The following is a 25,114-nucleotide window of genomic DNA, read 5'->3' on the forward strand; positions in this document are numbered from 1 at the left end:
ATCAGGCTCCACACTGGGCATGGAGCCTGCTTAAGATTGTCTCTCTCTCTCCCTCTCCCTTTGCCCCTCATCCTCCCATTTGCACTCTCTCCCTTTCTCTCTCTCTCCCCCCCACCAATAAAAAGAAAAGAGAGAGAGAGAGAAGCAAATAGCCCACTAAAAAATATACATTAAAACCATGTGCTCAGATATTCAAGCTCCCTAAGTGTCCACTGACAGATAAATGGGTAAAGGAGATATGGTATATATACACAATAGGATATTACTCAATCATTAAAAAAAAAAAGAAGAAGAAGAAGAAGAAAGAAAGCTGACTATCCACAGCAATATGGATGGACCTAAAAGGTAATACGTTAAGTGACATAAATTAAGAAGAAAAAGACAAATATATGAATTCACCTATATGTGAAATCTAAAAAAATGAAAGAAAGAAAAGAAAAGAGAAAAAAGAAAGAGTCATAAATACAGAAAACAAACTGGTGGTTTCCAGAAAGGAGGGGAATTGGGAGATGAGTAAAATAGAAGAGGATTGAGAGGTACCAACTTTCAGTTATAAAATAAGTCATGGGGGAAGAAAAGTACCACATAGGAAATATAGTCAATAACATTGTAATAACTTTGGTGACAGAGGGTAAGTACATTTACCATGGTGAGCCCTGAGTAAGGTATATAATTGTCAGATCTCAATGTGATACACCTGAAACTGATATAACATTATATATCAGCTGTACTTCAATTAAACACAAACAGGTGTTCATTTTTTTTTTGCAGAAAATAGAAGCATTTCAATATTAGACGTTGTATTTATATAATTCATCAAATTAATAGACCTAAAGAGAAAAATTAGATGATTATTTCCAGAGATGCGGAAAAGGCATCTACCAAAATCTATTTATGAATTTTACACAGTTACATAAAAATAAAAATTGATGGATATTTCCTTGACATATAAAAAAATTACATATATAACCTTAACATCAAAGCCACTAAAATTAGTAATAAGAAGAGTGATGTCTATCATTTCCATACACAGATGCTCATGGAATCCATTACTATGTAAAATTTGCAATGACTAATACATAGCAGTGGCTTTCTCACTTCTTATTCCTGATCTTAGTGGAAAAGTCTCTGGCTCTGTTTCTAAGGTTGTATATGTCATTTTTATATTTATTAATGTAACGAAATAGAAAGTTCATATAATATATTAACTACTATAACATAATTTTCTATAATCCATATATATTCGTATGTTAAAGAAAATTCTCGCAAGACCCAAAAGTAGATTTTTTTTTTAAGATTTTATTTATTTATTTGACAGACAGAGATCACAAGTAGGCAGAGAGGCAGGCAGAGAGCGATGGGAAGGAGGTCGGGGCGGAGAAGCAGGCTCCCTGCTGAGCAGAGAGCCCTATGCAGGACTCTATCCCAGGACCCTGAGACCATGTCCTGAGCCAAAGGCAGAAGCTCAACCCACTGAGCCACACAGGTGCCCCCCAAAGTAGATTTAAACAAAGAATGTCATCCATGTTTTTCTACAGAGATACCAGTTTTTCCTCAGTTATCTTTAAATATAATACAATCCCAATCAGAATCAAAGGTGATGCTTTTTTCCTCAAGCTAAACATGCAGATTACAAAATTCATTTGAAAGTTTAAACTAACAAGAGTAGCCAGAAAAACCCTGGAAGAAAAGAGGTAGGAGAGAGGCTAGCCTTCTCAAAGATGAAAACATCTTACCAAGTTTTTTAAGTCTAACAATGCAGTAGTGGTGCCTGAAAAGACAGACTTACCAGTGAAACTGAAGAGCAAACAAAGAAATAGACACAATTAGAGGGGCACCTGGGTGGCTCAGTTAAGTGATGACTCTTGATTTTGGCTTCAGTCATGATCTCAGGGTTCTGAGATCAAGCCTCGCATCGGGCTTCATGCTGGGCATGGAGCCTGCTTAAGATTGTCTCTCCTCCTCTCCCTCTGCCCCTCAATTCCCCCCCACGAACAAAATAAAGACATAGACACAATTACAACAGTAAATTTAGTATATGATAAAAGTATCTTCTCAAATCAATGTAGACTAGATCAACTTTTTGATAGGGATAACTGGGTAGTAATATGAAAAAGATAATAAGGTATCTATTTCTTATACTGCACACCAGGAGAAATTCCAAATGGATGAGATTTAAGTGCAAAAAAATTAAAACACAAGTACTAGGAAAAAATGAGTGAATTTATACTAGAACTTAGTGTCAGAAAATGTTTTCTTATTATTCAAAATCCAAAAGAACCATAAGAAAAAATAAACTGTATATATAAAAAAAGAAACTTTTGCATAGGAAAAGATACCATAAACATAAAGGATAAAAGCCCAACTGGCAAAAACCTTAGCTCCTTATATAACAATAAGTTGTGTCAGTAAATATCCCTACCACATATAAAACTTCAAACATTTTTTTAAATAACTATAATTTTATAGAAAGCAGACTAGAGAATAAACAAATGGTCACACACACACAAAAACTTAAATGACTTAATCATATGAATAGTTGCTCAATTTCAGTCATAATAAAGGTAATCTAATTCAGATTGAGATGTCATTTCTTATCTATTAGGTAGCAAATTCAGATTTATTAGTTTGACAAAAATCATCTGGACAAGGCTTTTTTAGGCAAGGCGGCACTTTCATAAATTGTTTATGAAGTAAAAAATGGTACAATTTTTATAGAAGGGAATTTGGCAATATCTGACAAAATTATATGCACATTTAAGCTTTGACTCAACAATCCCACATCTAGGAATACATCCCAAAGATACGCTGGCAAAGTACAGAAAGAAAGGAAGGAAGACAAGACTATAATTCCAAGGTTATTAATTTCAGTATTAATTATGATAGCAAAAACATGGAAATGACCCAAATGCCCATCAAAAGAGGATTGGTGAATAAATTCTGATACAGTCACACAATGCAGTAACATGAAGTTTGTAGATGAATAAGGAATAGCTCTATCTATAGATTATTATAGGTTGATACACAGGATACGATATATGAAAAAAGTAAGGTAAGAAAAATGTAAATAGTGTGCTATTTTTTTTTTTAAAGATTCGTTTGAGAGAGAGAAAGAGACAGAGAGCATGGCAGGGAGAGGCAGAGGGAGAAGGAGAGAGAGATAATCAAGCAGACTCCCTGCCAAGTGTGGATAGTGATACAGGGCTTGATCTCATGATCTGGAGATCATGACCTGGGACAAAATCAATAGTCTGGGTGCTTAACCGATTGAGCCAACAGATGCCCCATAGTGTGCTAATTTTAAGTAAAGGGAGTATGAGTAGAAGTTCATACCTGCTCATATTAACAAAAAGCAAATGATTAAAGTGTAGGGGAGAAAAAAATTGTTTTTTACCCATCTTGGTTCTTTTGACTGGTCTATGAATTAAATTGACATAAAACAGATTAACAAAAGAAAAACAAACTTAATTACATATATGCAGGAGCCCCATAAGAATATGAGACACTCAGGTAATCAGGCAATTGAAGTCTATATGCCATTCTGTGCTAAAGAGAAGGGATTAGGGGTCTGAGACTTCAAAAGAGAGGAAAACAGTTTATAGGAAATTAGGAAGAGCAGATATTTGGTATACAAATGTTTGTTAGTCCATGCAGAGGCAATGGGACACAGAGAAGAATTTGCTCTTCAGGCTTTGCTGAGCTTACCCCTACCTTACCACACCTAACCCATGATCTTTAGAGTTATCCCTAGTGATAGTTTTCTCCTGGACCAACCTCTCTATCTAAATTCCTTTAGGTATTTAAGGAGGAGGTAAAACATCTTCCTAAGTCTTTTGGACCTTGACTGACTTCAGTTCAAAGTAACTGACACACCAAACAGCACATTTTGGGGAGACTCATTCTGAACCCTTTCAGAAGATAAACCATAAAATCCAAAGAAAATGAGTACATATAGGGGATTGGTATGATAGGTTTAACTCTCAAATCATGCAAATTATTTATCTCATTTAAAACAAAATTTAATTTTAAATGATCAATTACTAATAATAGAAAGTTTTTTAAAAAAGAAAAGAAAGGGGCGCCTGGGTGGCTCAGTGGGTTAAAGCCTCTGCCTTCGGCTCAGGTCATGATCCCAGGGTCCTGGGATCGAGCCCCGCATCGGGCTCTCCGCTCGGCAGGGAGCCTGCTTCCCTTCCTCTCTCTCTGCCTGCCTTTCTGCCTACTTGTGATCTCTGTCTGTCAAATAAATAAATAAAATCTTAAAAAAAAAAATAAAAAAAAAATAAAAAAGAAAAGAAAAAAAAAAAAAAACAAAACAGGCCCACAATGGGGTCACTTGCCCCTATGACAACAAACCAAGACTTAATTGCAAGAATGTGACCTTTACCCTGTCAGCCTGGAATTTCCTGATTAGCATTAGCAAGGTGAACAGCATGATAGACTCCTGCCCTTCCCCCAAAGGAAAGGACCTTTGCCTGAAACAATTTTTTTTTCTTTTATTAGTAACTTCCTCATCCCAACATATTTCTGCCTATAAAAGTCTTTCATTCTGTACAGCTCCTCAGCCCTTTACTGCTTGCTAGATGCGATGCTGCCTGATTCAAAAATTGCTGGACAAAGCCAATTAGCTCATTAGATTTACTCAGTGGAATTTTCATTCTTTTGTAAAAGTAAGATGAAACAGGTGAATTTCACTGACTGTCCAGTTTGTGTCAAATTCGCAAGAGAAAAAGAAATTCAAGCAATTACGAAACACAGTGAGTTGATTTTTTTTATGCCTAGTGGGATATTACCTTAAGGACAAAAAGAACTGCCCCTCACTCCAAACATATGTACGCTTTTTAAAGTAATCATGTTGTTTATGACAATATTATTTGGAGATTGTGGTATTTGTATTGAGAAACAATGAAGTTGGGTAATTATGTTAAATGTCAATTTTATTACAGTAAAGGATGGACTATGTAATAAATCACCCTTTTTCTTCACTATAAACACATGTAGGAAAAAGAAAGGAAGACAGAAACAACCTATAGATTAAAATAAACTTAAAACATCTATGGAACAATCACAGTAGATACACCTGGTCGAATTCTGATTCAGACAAAAAAAATGTTTTTTAGAAGATGGCATTTATGAGACAATGGGAAATTTGAATAAGGCTGTAGACTTGATATTGCTAGCTTATGGCCATTTTGTTTATGTATAGTAATGAAATGAGGTTATGTTTTAAAGAGAGTTCTGGGGCCCTTGGGTGGTTCCGTCTGCCTTCAGCTCAGGTCATGATCCCAGGGTCCCAGCATCAAGCCCCACATCAGACTTCCTGCTCAGCAGAGAGCCTACTTCTCCCTCTGCTGCTCCCCCTGTTTGTCCTCTCTCTCTCTTTCTCTCTGTCAAATAAATGAATAAAATCTTTAAAAAAAGAAAGACGTTTATAAAAATTAAAAAATAAAAAGTTCTTACCTTTTTAACATACACATGGATGTATTTATGGCTGAAATGATATGATAATGATGATTAAGTCATAATAATAACAGAGGGAAAATGGGTGGAATGGCAGATGAAATAAATTGGCCATTAGTTGGTCATCATTGAAACTGAGTGAAAAGCACATGTGGATTTATTATATTATTCATTCCTTTTTTGCACATATGTGATATTTTCCAAGATAAAATTATTTAAAAATTATCAACATCATAAAAATAAACAGATTGCTAACATTTGTTAGATTTATAAGTGAAGTATAAATTTACAAGATGAAACTAACATCCTAAGGAAGAACTAAGTTTTGTGAATCCGTAACATTAATAAATTGAATACCAACTGTTTAAGGCAAGAGACAACTTCTGAATAGTGTTTTCTATGTACAAAACCCAATCTGAGAGGCACTAAAACTCAAACGTAACAACGCATGGGTTGGAGTTAGACTAGACTCAAATTCCTTCTCACCTCCAACGTCAGTTATAAAATAAAAACTACTTAGACCAGTATCTGGCACTTAAGTACCACTCAGGAAATTTCAGCAATCATGATTATCATCAGCCTGGGCAGCGGAAAGAGAATGGGCCTAGTTCAAATTTTCCTTCCTTTTACGAACTAGTGACAAAAGTTATTTGGTTTCACGTAAGAAACATAGCGTCTTCTGTGTGCCATCCCTGAAAAAGTAGGTCACGGATGTTGAGGTGGTAAAAATCCACAGCCTAGAGTAAATCTCTATTTCTTCAGTTCTAAAATGGTCATCCTAATAATCGAAGATCGTGATGTGTCCCTATGATTTTGCAAATGAAGTAAAACTGATTCCAGTGATCTAAATAGAAAAATCTGCTCCCCTCAGAAGAAACCTATGTTCACAACACCCCAACTAGAAGAACGTACAGCCTAAAAGAATGGAACTATTTTGTGACTTTGTTTACCATGCTGACTGCTGGTGTGGATTTGTTCTCTGAAAGGACCTACCCACTGCCCTCTGTTCAGTAAACTTCTGGTCTTTTATACTTCTCCAGGAAGGATTGCATTAATTCATAAATTGCAATTTGGATTTATAAATTAGGCTCTACATCTATCACATTAAGGTTAAATTCTGATCCCCAGAAACCCAGTACCCATCACCTCTCACTCATGCATTCAACAAGTCATTTCTATGCCTACTCGGTGCCAGGCTCTGAGCTAGGAATTGGGACAATCCGTAAAGACAGACACAAAGTACCTTATGTGTTTTTTTGTTTGTTTTTGTTGTTGTTTTTTTAAGATTTTATTTATCTATTTGACAGACAGAGATCACAAGTAGGCAGAGAGGCAGGCAGAGAGAGAGGGGGAAGCAGGCTCCCTGCTGAGCAGACAGCCCAATGCAGGGCTCGATCCCAGGATGCTGGGATCAAGACCTGAGCTGAAGGCAGAGGCTTTAACCCACTGAGCCAACCAGGCGCCCCCAAAAGGACCTTATGTTTTAACCAGAAAAGAAAGACCGTAAACAATACACCTTAAATGAATAAATTATATAATATGTTAGATGGTGAAGTATGCATGGAAAAAATGAAAGAGAAACATAAAAGAGGTGTTTAGTAACATTTGCTGCTTGATTTATATATATATATATATATATGTATGTATTTGACTTTTACTAGCCTCTGTAAATAGTTGTCTGTGAATAACTCCAGATATTTCACACCCACTTAGTTTACTGGTAAGAGTTTATGGAAAAACACCCTTTAGAGTTCATAATACTAACATATGGTGTCCCAGTCTCTCAGGGAAAAAAAAAAAAACCACACCTCTTGCTTCAGTAGAGTCCAACAGAAGCCACACTCCCACATCGTACTTGGTAAATGTTTCCTCCCTGAGTGTCTTAAACTCCTGGTAGATTGCAACTTGGGCTGGTTTTTTGTTTTTTTAAATCGTTTACCTTCCTACAGAGCACAGGCTCTTTGTTGCCTACTAGAAATTCCAAGCAAATTCTGAATGTACAGCCAGAGCTCTCCATAAAGGGTACCAGGACTGAGGATGTCAGAGGGCTCCAAGAGAAGAATTCAGGGCCTCCCCCTGTAGCTAGGTGCTTCTGAACGATCACTTTGCTAGCTGCTCTGGTCTCTAGGCCAATGCCAGCCAACACCATGCTGCAAATTTGATTCTTCCTCCTGACTTTTGCTATCTGGGATCTCTTTATTGCCATAGCAGTCATACCTCTGTAATCATGTGTGACCTGTAAAGGGGATTCTGATTCGAAAGTAGAGAGATCTCCTTCTAACTCCTACTAGGCTGCTGAGAAGTTCTGTGCCTATCTTAGCATTGGCCCACCCGCTCCTTGCCTGCCCATCTAGCTTGATTTTTTTTTCCTTTCTTGTGTTGGCTCCCTTGTTTGTGGAGGAGATCAGAATATGACATCCCAAAATATGCCACTTTGGCATTAGACTTATTTTGAGCTCAAGGAACAGCAAACACAGGAGGAGCTCTCTGCCCTCTCTCTTTCTGCCTAAAGGCAGGGCACAAAATTCCCTTTTGTGAAGAAAATTTACATTTGTATAGGTGTCCACCTCTGGGAGATCGCTTTTACCATCTGAGAGGACTTTAATCTGCATAACAAACTTTACTAATCAACTCTTATTTACCTTACTTTCTCAGTCCCCTTCCCATACCTCAGTTCCCTCCCTGAAGCCCCAATCCCTGCTGTCCTGTACTCTCCTCCATGCCTTATTTCTCTTTGTTAAGATGGTATATTAGCCCCCCCCCCCCCCCCCCCCCCGTCTAACCACTTGTTGGGGTTTTTACTTCTATTCTGTGAAGCCTCCATATGCCTGTAAAATTAACCTTTTCTCCTGTTAATCTGTCTTTTCTTGGTTTAATTCATAGACCCCAGCTACTGAACATAAGACAGTAGAGGAAAAGTTCCTGTTTGGGGGAGGAGAGGGTTGTTTCCACCCCTTCTTCTACATTTCCAAACTCAGTTGCATTAAAATAACCTGGAAATTTTTTGAAAAGTGGTACCTAAGTCTCACCTTGATGGAGTTGTGTACGAACAAGACCGCAGCTTTGCAGTGAGGTGTCATTTGGTTGTCCTCTCTCTGCTCTAGCACTTCCAAGCAGTTTTTGTTGTTGTTGTTTTTTTAAAGATTTTATTTATTTATTTGACAGAGAGAGATCACAAGCAGGCAGAGAGGCAGGCAGAGAGAGAGGAGGAAGCAGGCTCCCTGCCGAGCAGAGAGCCCAATGCGGGGCTCGATCCCAGGACCCTGAGATCATGACCTGAGCGGAAGGCAGCGGCTTAACCCACTGAGCCACCCAGGCGCCCCTGTTGTTGTTGTTTTGTTTTTGCTTTGAATCACTCTTACAGTCTTCCAGAACTAGGGACCTGCCATTGATTCCTTTGAGCATGCATGTGCTACAGTTACTCCTCCAAACATTCATATGCAAAAAGGGCCTGAAGAAGTCAGCCATGGCTGGACATCAGGCAGTTGGGACTGAGGCATCCCTCAGCTGTCCAGGAAAAGGAAGACACTTCTCCACATTCTTTCTTTTAACCAGCAAAATCTACATTTTCCTCCAGAATCAGTTCACTTCTCACTTTCTCTGCAGCCTTGATGCCCTTTCAGAATTTATATCCACACCCAATCCTCCATGGCCTTTATACTATTATATTGATTGGTTTACATGCCAGAGGGGATCAGAATTTGTCACCTCCAAATATGCCTCTTTGGCATAAGGATTATTTTAAGCTAAGTTTGTTTTTAGAAACTACAGACACAGGGGAAGCTCTGATAACCAGATAGAAGTCACCTTTTGTAAGAGACATGTACGTGTATTAGGAAAATCTCCATCCATAGGGAATCTCCCTCACTGCACCAAGAGGGATGGCCAAATCTCTGAAACTCTTACCAATGCAGATTTCAAGGACTTAAATCTTCAGTACAATGATACTTTGTGTACTGTGCTCTCTGGTAACCTCCTATAAGTGGTGTCCCGATCCTCAACAGAACGTGTTTGCTTTTGTAGAAGATGATTTTTACCATGATGGCCCCAGGCCGTTTCAGACACTTACTGCTTTTCTTGCATATCTCCTATGTAAATAGGAGGTAAACATGTTATGGAACCTGTTTGTTTTTCTTCTGCTAATCTGTCTTTTTATTGCAGGAGTGTCTCAGCTAAGAACCTGGAAGGGTTCTTCTCCCACAATGCCTTTCTCCCCTAAGAGGCTGTAAGATCTTTAATGGAAAGACTATGACATATGGTATTTACTGTTGCAATTTCCAGAACTAAAAAGCATGGTAGACCCTAAAAAATAAAAATTAAAGAATAAAAATAAAATGCTTTCCAAAAACATGACACCACCTATAAAGCATCTTTGTTTTAAAATTTGCATATAAGTCTGAGTCTTTTAGCTCAGTCCTCTTGTTTAAAGAAAAGACTGAGATCAAGGGAAAGTAACATGATACTATCAAGAAAAAAACATAATGTGGATTCTTTGGACAGCTGACCTGTTTTCTTTTTTTTTTTTTTAAGATTTTATTTATTCATTTGACAGAGATCACAAGCAGGCAGAGAGGTAGGCAGAGAGAGAGAGAGGGAAGCAGGCTCCCCGCTGAGCAGGGAACCCGATGTGGAGCTCGATCCCAGGACCCCGGGATCATGACCCAAGCCGAAAGCAGAGGCCTTAACTCACTGAGCCACCCAGGCGCCCCCTGACCTGTTTTCTTTAGTAAATCAATTACATGGAAAAGAAGAGAGATAAGAGGGGGACACTTCTAGAAGAAAAAAGACTTAAAAATGCAACCAGATGCAATGTGCAAACCTATCATAAGAGGTTTTGGGGTGGTTAGGGAACTCTGAGTAGGGAGAGAGAATTACATGATACTAAATTATTATTGTTCATTAAGTAGGAAAACAGTATTTTGGTTGTGTGTGAAATGTTATGTAAGGGTAAAATAATGTGATATAAAGGATTCTTTTTATAATACTAGAGCAAAATAAATAAATAGAACAATTGATAAATATACAAATAAGACATAGTTGGGGTACACAGTACAATAAATATATATTTGGTCTTTGTCTCCTGTTTCTGGAGAAGTGCTCCTAAAATTTTTGGAAATTCTTGAATGATAGGATTGTTCTTCACAAAAGGAAACCCTTTCAACCCCACCTGAATTTATGCTAGTGAGGTGATTCATGGTGGTGTCCCTAGATGGCTTCAGAAAGGGGGCTGGTCACCAGAGAAATCAACCATATGATTAAATGGTTAGAACTTTCAGCCCACTCCCAACCTTTGGGAAGGGAAAAATGACTGGAAATTGAGTTCCATCACCAATGGTTAACCATTGGATTGAGTCTTTGACTTTCAGGGTCTATACTTACTCCAGGTGGATAGTATCAGAATTGAATTGAAGTCACTCAGTCGGTGTTGGAGAATTGAAGAATTGGTTGTTGTTGAAAAATGACACAGAGTAATTGAGGCAAATTGTTGATAATTGTTGAATCTGTGGGATGAGTAGGTTCATTATATTATCTTTCTACTGTTGTGCATTTCAAACTTTCCTAACAAAAACATTACAAACTTAAAAGTACACTCTTTCCAGATTAGTTTGCCCATTCTAATAGAGTATTTGCAAAATGTAGACACACTAACAAGATGTAAAGGTATCTCATAGTGATTTTAATTTGCATCTCTTTGATGGACTAAAGGTGTTGAATTTCTTCATATGTGGTTTTTTTTTTTTTTTTTGGCATTTGTGTATCTTCTTTTGTGAAACATTATTCCATTAACTTTCCCTGAGAGAATGAAAACATGTGTCTTCAAAAGGATCTGTGTAAGAAAGTTCACAGCAGCTTTATTCATAATAGCAAAAAAGAAAGGAAAAGAAAAGAAACAACTCAAAAGTCGACCAACAGGAAAACAAAGAAATGGTAACATATGATACTATGGAATATTACTCAGCATTAAAAAGAACAAACTACTGTTACATGCAGCAACATAAATGAATGCTGAAAACACTGTGTTCAATTTTAAAAGCCTTACACAAAAGAATACATATTGTATGATTTTGTTAAGAATTCCAAGATCAGGCAAAATTGATCTGTAGGTATAAAATGAGAACAATGGTTGTCAGGGGAAGATGAATGGAAAAGGGTAGGAGGGAACTTTCTGGGGTGACAGAATTGTTCTATTATTTTGAGTAGGCTATTGGTTACCCAGGTGTATACATTTGTCAAAACCCGTCAAATTCTACACTTCATATCTGTATATTTTACCCTATATAATTATACTCCAATTTAAAGAAAGAAAGAGGAGAAATACCTAACACAAAGGAATATGCTGTTAGCGGTGGCATTTCAGACATTAGCAAGGGAGGTATTTTAAGGTCCAAGGACACACCTACCTGGTCTTTCTGCCAGGGGTGAACCTGTGTGACTCAGGACTCTTTGATCATCCTGAGAAACCTGAATGCACCTTTGCTCGGCATCAAGGCAGGGCAGTCAGCTCTTCTTGTATTCTGAACGTCTCTTGCTCTGGTAGCAATCCAGAATTCTTCATGTGACACCATGGAAACGGCGCTAGCTTTCTCTACAGGCCACACAAGTGACCCTGCCTCTGACATCCTCCTTGGATGAAACAGCAGAAATACTATTAGCAATCAGTGAGCTGTTTTTGCCTGGAAGGAACACTGTGGATAGGCATATCTTACTTCTCAATTCTAAGAACTTATCCCATGAAGTTCAGTGCTCTCGGTTCACACAACTTACCTAGCAGACTTCTCTGGGCAAAAGCTCAGTCATAAGAAGGGCTAAGTGAAAAGTGAAATTGTTTCTCAGATTTTGAGAAGGCTATGTATTCTGGTGCTTATAAACTCAAAATATACTATATTAGTAGTATTTGTCTAAATCACAGTAAACGATTAGTAAAATATATTCATCCCGCCTGGGACACTAGAAGCTGCTGCCACAAAGTGTCATAGGTCAGAGAGCTTCAACAATAGAAATTAATTTTCTTGCAATTCAGGAGGCTGGAAGACTGAAATCAAGGTGTCACAGGTTTCATTTCTTTTAAGGACTTTCTTTTTGGTTTGTTGATGGCTGTCTTCCTCTGTATTTTCATGTGGTCACTTCTCTTCATGTCTCTGAGTCCTAATCTCTTCTTATAAAGATGGCAGTCATATCAGATTAAACCCTTGCCCCACCATATGATCTCTTTTTACCTTGATTATCTCTTTAAAAACCCTATTTCCAAATACAGTCACATTATGAATTTGGAGGGACACAATTCAGCATATAAAACCAGGTGAAATAGCTATCATCCTCATTTTGCTCATAAGGAAAATGAGCCTCAAGAAATTAAGGGAGTAGGTCAGGGCTGTTCAGCTGGTAACAGGTAAGAGTGGGTGTGATGGCTCTTGGGGTCTCTCCATTTTAATGTAGCCTGGCTGATTTCCAACTGCCAGCAGATGGTCCTCATTCATGGGGGGCTGGCTCTTCTCTGAACTTTGGAAAGTCATTTGCCTGTCTCTCAGAAAGAATTGCCTGAAATTAACAACCCCTGGGAGCAGCCTCAACCGATTACTGATGGGAATAGGAGTATAAATACCTCAGCTCCTTGCCCTTAGGTATAAAACCTCTGGGAAGAGCATCTGTGTTTCAACGTATCCTCAGTGAGATCAAGCTTTTATTGCCTGTCATTCAACTGGCTTGATAATATACCCTTTGTTGCTCTTCCTGTGTCTATGTCGTATTCCCCAGCTAGCATTCCCTTCACTTGCCAAATAAACTCCTCGACTTTGAGTCGTGTGTCAGAGTCTGGTTCTAAGGAACTCAAACCAAGACAATGAGATTCAAACTTAAAGCTTTTGATTATATAATCCACCACACTATAAATTGTAGGCCCAACTGTGAAATTGTGGTATTGGGCCATTTTTTTTTTTACCTATAAAAATGGCAATACCATACAGTTCAACTGAATAGTAGTAGAAATATATGCCTATGTGTATACATGTAAATAATCACATGAAAATGCATACACAGAAGAAATACATATATGTACATGTAACATAAACATAGCATACTTTTTATAATGCAAAGAGACAACCCACATGACCTTTTTATTTTATTTTATTTTATTTTTTTATTTTTATTTTTTTAAAGATTTTATTTATTTATTTGACAGAGAGAGATAACAAGTAGACGGAGAGGAAGGCAGAGAGAGAGAGAGAGAGGGAAGCAGGCTTCTTGCTGAGCAGAGAGCCCGATGTGGGACTCGATCCCAGGACCCTGAGATCATGACCTGAGCCGAAGGCAGCGGCCTAACCCACTGAGCCACCCAGGCGCCCCCACATGACCTTTTTAAAACAAAACTCTTTGTGTCTCTCCTCTTCATTAAATTTTTTGGTAATTATAACACTGCCATGGTCAAATCCAGGTTTCATAGAACAATATTGATATCCCATTATTTTCTGGCTTCAGCCTTTTCCCCTGTGCTTGTTCTCTGCCCTCTTTGTTCTGCTCTGATAGTACTGAACTGCTTAGAATTAATAACAAAAGAAAAAGAAAACACTATAGTATCTCCCAAGTCTTTTTTCCCTGGGACAACATTTTACCATCTTCCACAACTCAATAGCCAGAAGTTTTTCCAGATTGAATGAGCCCAGCCCTCCCAGGACCACCTCTTTACCTTGGATATGAATCCCTGATTGTATTAATCACACTGAACTACAGTATTTTCTATTTGCCTGTCTTCCTGTCTGACTGTGAGCTCCTGAAGCCAGTGCCTGGTTGTGATCCTGTCTATACCTCCGGTGCCTGTCATAGTGCCGGGGGCAAAGGAGGTACTCACTTAATGATACTGAGTGAAGATTAAGCCAGACCTTGAACTTTGTTATCTAGGCTTCAGGAAAGCATTGTGTAGAAGGTATATGGACAATATCTGTTTCTTTATACATAGAAAACAAAAATAAAGATATATGATCTTCTGATAACACGGTCCAAAACAGATTTGAATATTTTGACCCAAAGTATCCTGGGAAAATGGAGCTCAGTGTGAAGTGTCAACTCCAACTGCCTGGGTCCAGGGACTGTCTAGTGGTATGACTGTAGGCAGGTCTCTTTAACCCTCTTGTGCCTTAGTTGCTCCATCTGCAAAGAGGCATGAGAAAGCAACCCCCCTCAAAGAGTTGTTGTGAAGATATTTCAGTCCTGGCAACAAATACAGGCTATTCTAGGATTTCTATAATGCTAACAATTCCGTGACACTTCCCCTGAGAGTTCATGCAAACACCAAGGCTCAGTTTGCACAGCCCTACCTCAGACAGTGATGCATTAGTTAGTAGAGTGAGCATTCATATATCTGCTTGTGCTTTGAGCAGAAAACAGCATTGATGAAGACTGACCGAGGACTTCTCTTCATGGACTTTCTTGTCTAGTGAAGAGAAACAAACTGGCGACTCTACTATCATGTAAAATGTTTGAGTCAGTGAAGAGTCTTCTGGAAGCTCATAGAGAAGACAACTGCCCTCAATTAGGGGAGTGGCTGTGTCTTGCAAGCCCAGGACAGAGAGTGAGCTAAGTCAGAGGGGCAGGGAACCAAGAAGCTAGGTCAGAAAGTGTGGAGGCTTTATCTTAACAGAACTGAATTTTAACCCGGAAAGGACCACGGTCTCCATGCATTCTAGTGGGATCACTCAGGTACCATGTGCAGAATGGAACTTGCCTGGGAAGCCCAGAGGCAGGGTGGGAGCAGGCAGATCTATAGGAAGCACTTGTAGCCAGCCATCCAGGGAGGAGCTGATGGGAGCCTGATTCAGGAAAATGATCCTGGCATGCGTATTAGTTTCCTAGGGCTGCCATAACACAGCATCACATGTTTTGTGGCTTAAAACAGCAGAAATAGATTCTCTCACAGTTCTAGAGGCTAGATTATGAAAGCAAGCAACTGTCAGAGTCATTCTTTCTCTCTGAAGCCTCTCAGGGAGGCTGTTCCTTACTGCTGCCTGGCTTCTGGTGGTTGGTTGCAATGTTTGGGGTTCTTTGGCATGTAAATTCCAACCTCTGCCTCTGTGGTTCCAGGGCATTCTCCCAGTGCATCTTTTTTTCTGTCCACAAACTTCTCTCTTTTTAGAAGAACACCAATCATTGCCTTAGGGCCCACCCTAATCCAGGATGACCTCATCTTAATTGATTGCATCTGCAAAGACCCTATTTCTAAAAAAGACACTGAGGTTTAGGGCCTGAACACATGTTTTTAGGGAGTCATGTTTCAATCTATAAGTGAATGGAATCAAGGAAACAATTTGGGAGATATTAACAGGTAACTGATTATTGGGGATGGCGAGGGGTACAAAGGAACCAAAGATACTGTTCAGAAAGCTCACTTGGGTAAATAGTCTGTGAATCGTGGATTCCTGGTGAACAGTGGTGCAACTTATTTATAAAGGAAATGGGGAGAAGAGCAAATTTCAAGGGACAGATGGTATGTCCAGTTTAGATATGCTGCTGGAGATACCACTTCAAAACCCTTGAGAGCCGTCTGTCTCAGTAGAATTTGAGAACTAGGGAAGACAGGATTTCTTAGATGGTAGAGCATCAGCAGGAAACGTTAAGAAGCAAAATTTGAGATGACATGGAAGGGAAATGTTTCAGTAGATTTGAAAGAACATGAAATTGGGAATCATACGCTTTGTATACTGAATGCTTAGCAATTATACAGGAAAGAATCTCATATATGTCTAGGACCACAAACTTTCTAGATTAATAGAAGGACTCATCTTAATGTTTGGGTAATACTTCAGTTTATAGGCTATTACTATATATATTATATAATACTATATGTAATATATATACTATACTTTAGTATAGTATAGTAAAATAATACTAAAGTATAGTATATATATATTATATAGTATATATATATATTATATAGTATATAGTATAGTATATAATATTGAACAGTCCTGCAATATATATATATAGTATATATTATTATATATAATAGTATATATTATAGTATACTATATTATATATAGTATATACTCTGTGTGTGTGTGTGTGTGTGTGTGTGTGTGTGTGTGTATTTTGCAGGACTTCTCAGGGCCTTTGATGTATTAATGCATACACTGAATCTCTAACAAGAGGTCTGGCATGAATGATTATTTGCTAAACTTACATGAACATAAACCTTTCATCACAAAAGACCCTGAAGACAAGTATATATATTTCTGTGTATATACACAGACAGATATATCCCTATTTTCCTCAACTCAAAAGATCACCCTCCTTAGAAAGTAGAAGTCTGTGAGAATATATGGACTTAGATCCTCTATCTCTACCATTGTCTGATATTATTTTTCTTTTTTTTTTTTTAAGATTTTATTTGTTTATTTGACAGAAAGAGAGACAAAGTGAGAGAGGGAACAAAAGCAGGGGGAGTTGGAGAGAGAGAAGCAGGCTTCCAGTCGAGCAGGGAGCCCAATGTGGGCCCTGATCCCAGGACCCTGGGATCATGACCTGAGCTGAAGGCAGAAGCTTAATGAGTGAGCCACCCAGGTGCTCTAATATTATTTTCCAGAGGAAGGAAATAATATATCTTTTTTTTTTTTTAGATTTTATTTATTTATTTGACAGAAAGAGATCACAAGTAGGCAGAGAGGCAGGCAGAGAGAGAGGAGGAAGCAGGCTCCCTGCTGAGCAGAGAGCCTGATGCGGGGCTCAATCCCAGGACCCTGAGATCATGACCTGAGCGGAAGGCAGCGGCTTAACCCACTGAGCCACACAGGCACCCCAAAATAATATATCTTTGAAAGCAATTCGATGTCCTTAGATTATAAAGTGCTGTATGAAAGCAGGAAAATGATTGCAAAAGAGCACTAAACAAATTTATGAACCTAAAAATAGAATTCCAAATATTGCTTTTAAAATGTTGACCAAATGAAAATGAAATAAAATAACATATTTATCTCCAAATATTTAAAGGGGAAGGGGTACCCTTGCTTAAATGCTTAAATGTTATAACAACAAACTAGACTTTTGGAAATTAATAATCCAATTTTTGTCTTCCTGGATTAGTTATATTTAATTTACTACTTCAAGGAATTGACTCCATGTAGGTAAATAAATAGTACATTTTTAATTTTTTAGATTTTTCTCAGGTTTTAAAATTTTTATTTGCATATTCTAAAAATATGTATTTTGATAATCAGCATCCTTTGAACAAGAAAAATGACTACAGATTAAATATCACGTTTTTAGAGAACAGGGGGTGATGGTGGGAATTCTGAGATGAAGTTAAATGGATTTACTTATTGCAGGACTTCTCAGTGCCTTTGATGTGCAAAAGTAAAAACTGAATCTCTAAGACGAGGTATGGCATGAATGACTATTTGCTAAACTTATGTGAACATAAAACTTTTTATCACATAAGACCCCAAAGACCAGCACATCATAAAATACACTTGGAAACAATTATTTTTGTATCAGAATGGGTGAACATTTGCCTATTTTGAGAACCAGTAGACCAGAGATTCCTGATTTTCCTCCAATAACTAATTCAATATTTAACTTTAATATGAGCCACATGTTTTTTAAAAATGTGACTTAAATCTCAGCTCCTATAATATGAACTGTAGTCAACAAGTAAGGGCATGCATTACATGTTGGGCACTGTCCTAGGTACCAGGCTTCTGAAAGAATAAGTCAGCAAATATGTCTGTAAAGGAATGTGTCCTTTCTGACACTGAAGACTTAAGCTCATCCATCCTTCTAAAGTCTACATTTGAGAACTGCAATTCTTCTTTCTTCTTACAGAATTGATTTAAACTCTCTTTTTAATTCACTTTCACCTGGCAGAGATCTGAGAGTTTGTCAGATCGATGTCCTCAATGTAAAAAGGAAGTGTGAGACCAGAGAGGGAAATAACTGATCCAAAATTATACAGTAGTTCAAGACGGAGGTGAGCTCCAACTCAAGACCAGTCAATCCCCTTATGTTTGCTACACCAGCCTGGCCTTCCCTTTGCTCAATGCTGAGCCCTCAGTGAGTTGCTCAAGTCCTTGGGCTATAGAGTCCTCATACATAGAACAGTAGCTTGACTGATTCTTCACCAGATGCAAAGAACTGCTGGCAATCCCACCCTCCAACACTTCTACCCATGGCAAGTGGCTACAATGGAGATAAGTGTGGGATTTATTTTTTTTTTATTTTTTTTTTAAAGATTTTATTTATTTATTTGACAGAGAGAGATTACAAGTAGACAGAGAGGCAGGCAGAGAGAGAGAGAGAGAGGGAAGCAGGCTCCCTGCCGAGCAGAGAGCCCGATGCGGGCCTCGATCCCAGGACCCTGAGATCATGACCTGAGCCGAAGGCAGCGGCTTAACCCACTGAGCCACCCAGGCGCCCTAAGTGTGGGATTTAAATCCTATTCCTGCCACTACTTTAGTAGTGAGAATGGAGACAAGTTTCTTAAACCCTGGGCCTCAGTTTACTCATCTCCTAAATGGGGGCAACACCAGTGACAACTACTATAATCATAATAAGGCTTTAAGGTGGTGCTTAATAAATATTGTTAAAACTAAACATTCATCAGATAATTTAAGAGGTTAATTATGTTTAGCCTCATGCCCAATGACACACACGATCTAAGGCAGCATTGGCCAGTACATGGTGGGCAGCCTACTTCTCTCTCTTCAGTAGAACACTTCCCTGGGACAAGAGAGTGTATAGAGCGTTCAGGAAACCCTAGGAGGAGGGGAAACAGACTGAAAACAAAATACAATTTAACATCTCAAATACAAAATACAAATTAACAAGCTGTCCCATTACATGCGTATCACACATTGTTTCACTTACTAGCTGTATATGTATCTCATTTTTAAGCCCTTGGAGAACAGGGAATATGTTTTGTTCCTTTTTGTAGCATCCAAGCGCATTACACAAAGCAGTTCCTGAATCAGAGCGTCCCGTTTGCTAAGCGCCTATTGCCTAGAGACTAGAAGGAATACGTAGTGGAATGAGTGAGTCCTCTGGCATTCCCACTCCGTGGCCCTGCTCATTTCTCTTTTACAGTCTTGTTTTTCAAACCACCAGCACTTAATCAAGACTTGCCACCAAACAAACCAGCCCAAGATTTGCTTGGACAAAGAATTATCTACAGTATCGTAGCAGTCCCCATCTAAAGGAAGCACATCACACATTTAACAAAAAAGCAAGATTGTGACTATATCTCAAGGCCCAGTGAGTAGCAGCGCTTTGAGATACAAAGAGAAGAAAAAACTACTCACACACGGCAGACCATTAGGCCCGAAACTAGAAAACGAGAGTGATCCGTTAGTGTGGGATGTGACACACCAGAAGGACCTGCTGTCAATGAAACATCTGCCTTCAGATCAGACGTGTGGTGTCTGGAGAAGGCTGCCAACCCCTGCCATCTGAATTTCATCACTGACACCTGGGCGCTGCTTTCTCTGCTTTATAGTTTATGACAAAGTCTCCAATAAAAAGCCTCTGGGACTTGGGCTCCGAAGACACATGTCTGTAATTTCTCTTGTCATATTCCAGGAAGTGAAGATAAGGCATGGTCACTGTCAGTCGAAGTGAAGCAGGGCATTCCTATAGAGAGAAGCTTCGAGGACAGACGTGGGTGTTTACAGATGCTAGCAGCACGGAGCACAAGTTCTCTCTTCACAGAATCTTGTCTACTTAATTTCCTTCCGCTGGGATCGTTTACCTGCAGCATCTGTGCACCTGGTCTGCACCAGACCGTCCTGCATTTGTTTTACACAACCATGGCTAATGTTCCAGTTGTTCTATCTCTGTAGTTAAGACCCGGCAAGTTACACACTTAACTGCCAAGCCTTTCCCAAAGCTGCCTGAAGGACTGGCCTGGGTAATCTCTGAATCAGCTTGTAGTTGTGGGATTTTGGACTTTGGAGTTGGGAGAACCTGAATTCAAAGTGCAGGTCTAGCCCTGCTCATGTATTCCCAGATAAAACAGGGAACTTCCCCGAGCATCCATTTCTGGACCTGTGGGGGACAATAATCATGTCCAGACAAAATAATTTGTGATCTAATGGAATGATTGGAAATAAACCAAAGGTCTCACAAATTAAGGTCCCATAAATTATGTACATCCATACCTTGGGGGAGCTTTTCCCCATTTCTGATGTTTCCTTTGATGTGGAGGAAAGTCCACTAACACAGTCATCTCTATCTCCATTGCCCATTTCAGTCTTCCATAGGAAAGGGGGGGGGTGATTTTTATAATTGGTGAGTTTGGAAGAGTAAACTGGGCGTGCTTAGCACAGTTCCTCTCTCCAATCTCTCGGGAATGAGAGACCCACAGGGGTCCTTCGCAGGAGCAGGACCTGCCTGCCCAGCACTGCCTGGGGCTGGGTAGGAGATGATAAAGCTGTAATGTTCTGTATTAGGAAACCAATCTTCAGCTACTCACTGCTGTGTCTAATATCAGCCTCATCAAAGATGAAGGTAATACTTATATTTCAAATAGTTCAGAACTCAGGTAGCAAGGATGGTGGCTATTTTGCAAGTATTCTCAAAGCTCTAATATAATAGCATGAAATATCATGCTAAATGTTTAAAATAATTTAATTGATCCATATTTATTGACAGAATGATAGAATGATGCTCATCATATATTGTTAAGAAAGAAGATTATGAAATAGAATGTATGCTATGATTCTGGTTTTGTTTCAAAAACCTATATTTACTTATATGTAACATTTAACAATAGAAAAAAAAAAGTCTGAAATGGCAGCATGAATGCTTAATAGCAGTTATCTTGAGGTGGTAGATTTATGGGTGTTTTAAAATATTCTTTTAGATTATATGCATTTTGAGTCTACAACCAAAAGTATATCCCCACTTTATTGAAGAAAATTCCAAAGTTATTCATTTGCTAAAAAAACCAAAGTCTTTTTTGAAATTGTCAAAATCACAAATGCCTCGCGATTACCTTTTCATGAGTTCCTTGCTTGGTTTGTTAGCTCAAGTCAGAAGTAATTATATATTTGGTTGGGGACCATCTGGTGTCACTGGCTTTAAATGGGCAACTTTCCACAGGCTGTAAATCCCTCTGAGTTTCAGAATAGTAAGGAGGGAAAAAAGCTACTTCAAATTTGAATAATGCTATATGCTCAGAATGTTTCAAATAAAAGGAAAGGAACTGGGTGATTAATAAACAGATCATGTGGGATGTAGAATTGTCCAGGTAGAAAGAACCATAGGGTTGTTCTAGCCCACTGGAGAGGAACCGTGGCATGGTGTTTCTGTCAGCTCTCCCCATGGCAGACAGTGGTACTCAATAATGGCCTTTTCTTTCTCTGCCAGTGTGTGTCTGTGCTGTGTCTTTCACTCCAAGAAGCCACTACACATCATCAGCTTTGGCAGGACAAATGACACTATTGGCCCATCTGTCCTCTATCTGAGCCATTTATTTCACAGATCAGGAAATTATTATTTACTTTTGAAGAAACACACAGCTAACAGCAGAACCTGACCCCTAATCTTCAGCTTACCCAATGAGAACATTTTTTAAAGCTTATTTTGTTTTATTTATTTAAGTGATCTCTATATCCCATATTAGGATTGAACTCACAACCTTGAGATCAAGAGTTTCACACTTCTCCAACTGAGCCAGTCAGGCATCCCTCCAATGAGGGATGAGTCTTTTGCATGAACAAATCACTGTCCTAGGATTTGCAGAGATACTTGATGAATAGGATATTTACTTGCCCTCAAAAAGTTTGCTATCTACTTGGAGAGACTCTGATGCATGCAGAAAGTAATGAAATCCTATAAGGCGGTCGGGGGGAGGAGGGCAGGGAAATGACACACCATGAAAGAACAAGGGAAAGGAGGGTATTTGTGGTAGAAAATATTGGGAAATCCAGGGCTCAATTCAACCCACTACACTCTGAAAAACAATATGTTACAAAAATGGGCCTAGTTTTATAAACTCAACAAATGCTAACTGAATAAATTTGTAAATAAATATTAAAAAGGATATAAGAGCTATAAGGACAGCCAACTAGATAGATATAGAGAGATATAGATTTCAAGTAAATATCCCAAGTAAAAACACTCCAATAAGCGCATATATCTATGAAAAAAGAGTAATTACCTAAGCATAACTATTTCCAAATGTACTCTTTAGTATGCCCTTGCTATCCTTCATTAATTCTGTTGTTTACTAGTTCTCACTAGGCAATAGGTTAATGAGTTAAAGGAGAATAACTAAAAATTAAGAAAATCTATCCACTAACTTATATTTCTTATCTTTTATGAATGAGAAAAGACTATATTCATCTACTTTTGGAGGTGTAGTAACTCAACATTTACTTGAATTACTTACTGGTTCTTAAAATATTATTTGGAATATTCTTATTACCATAGAATTTTTAGGAATGTGCCATTATAAAGTGTTAACGCCTTAGAAGTATTGAAAATATAATATTAATAAGGTTTGATGACTAAAGAAAAAGTGTGAGAAAATATTTGTAAAATAGATGAACTAAAAACAGTAAGAAAATTTTAGTATGTAAAGAACTTCTATAGATCAATAAGAAAAGAGATTCAGTTTCTTAAAAAATGCAAATCCTAAGTGAATAAATAAAAAAGGCCATGTTCCGGGGCGCCTGGGTGGCTCAGTGGGTTAAGCCTCTGCCTTCGGCTCAGGTCATGATCCCGGGGTCCTGGGATCGAGCCCCGCATTGGGCTCTCTGCTCAGTGGGGGAGCCTGCTTCCCTTCCTCTCTCTCTGCCTGCCTCTCTGCCTACTTGTGATCTCCGTCTGTCAAATAAAATAAATAAAATCTTTAAAAAAAAAAAAAGGCCATGTTCCTAAAAAGAGTGTCAGCTCAGAATTAATCAAGTAAATGGAAATTAAAACAATGAGATAGATATCTTACCTAATCAGACTTCAAAGATTGAATATTGCCTAATATTGATGAAGGGGCATGGAAACACAGTTTCACAAACACAGTTTCACATACCAAATACTTTGGTATTTTCAAATATCAAAGAGGGAGATTTGACAATATGAATCCAAATTTCAGTGTGTATACTCTTTGATCCAGTAATTTCACTTCTCAGAAATTATCCAAAGGAGTCAATAAAGACAGTGTGAAAAGATGCCTGGTAGTAATATCGAAAATAGTAATGAAACAACAGGGGGTGTCTGGTGGCTCCGTAGGTTAAGCGTCTGTCTTTGGCTCAGGTCATGATTCCAGGGTTCTGGGATTGAGTCCCACATTGGCTCCCTGCTCAGCGAGGAGTTTGCTTCTCCCTCACCCTCTACCCCTGTTTGTGCTCGCTCTCTCAAATAAACAAATAAAACATTTTTAAAAAAATGAAACAATAGTAAATAATTGCTATTGATAGAACTATCTACCAGTGATAAGCATTTTATACTCATTAACTGCTTTATTTCAAAAAAAAAAGAAAAAATACTTAGAGGGAGATACTTCTATTATCCCCATTTTACAGTTGAGAAAACTGTTTTTTTAGAGAAGTTAAACAATTTAACAAATTTCCTTGGGAACTGTGAAAGCAAACTAATTGTACTATTGTTTATAATAGTAGACACTTGGGTGCATCTTAACAAATCAGGTGGTTCGTGTAATAAACCAGGGTACATTTACACAGTGGGATGCCTCTGTTGACAAGTATGAAGCATATATATATATATATATATATATAGAGAGAGAGAGAGAGAGAGAGAGAGAAACATAAACAGATAACCATGATATTATTCAATGGAAAAAGGAGGATAATGTATATATAATTATTTAAGTATACATAAGACTTTCAATTATGTACATCAAAGTATCCACAGTCATTATCTCTAAGGAGAAAGATTATGAAGTCTATTTAATGAAATGTGTATTATTTTCATCTTAATAAGAAACATGTGTTATTGTAGGGGCTCTCCTGAACAAAGCACCCCTCTTCTTCCCTGAGGCTGACATCAATTGTGATATATGACAAAATAGCAATGAAACTAGGACCATGAATGATATTATCATTACTAATGAAGTTCATATAATAGATTCCAGCCTCCCTCAACCCTACCCCCCAAATTTGGGACACAGCCTTTAGGGCTAAGATTACTGCAGGGGCCAGGCTGATATACAGATGACTCTTTCTCTTTTCATACTTGCCCATCAGATTAAGTCCCTTTTCAGCTAGAATAAAGAGGTGGTGGAAGGCAGAGGGAGATCAAGGTGATACGGGGAAGTCAGATCAGGGAGGATAAATCTCCCCCCAACAAATGCTTCTTTATGATCAGAAGTAGGGCCAAATAAGGGTCCCCAGAGAGACCCAAGTCTTAATCCTATGGCAATCCTATGGGACTATGGCAATATAATTTTACATGGCAAAGGGACTTTGCAGATATGATTAGGTTGAGGCTTTGGAGATGGAGAGATTACTCTGGGTTTTCTGGATGGATCCTAAATGTCATCACAAGTGTCCTTGTAAGAGGGAGGCAGAAGAAGATTTGACTACAGATAAGGCAAAGACCATGTGACAATGGAAGAAAATAGGAGAGATGGTGAAAGGTGACGACACCTGCTACTGGCTTTGAAGATGGATGGGGAAGCCAGGAGCCAAGGAAAACATAAGGCCCTGGAATCTGGGGA

Source organism: Lutra lutra, chromosome 2, assembly GCF_902655055.1.
Source record: "Lutra lutra chromosome 2, mLutLut1.2, whole genome shotgun sequence".
Classification (NCBI taxonomy): domain Eukaryota; kingdom Metazoa; phylum Chordata; class Mammalia; order Carnivora; family Mustelidae; genus Lutra; species Lutra lutra.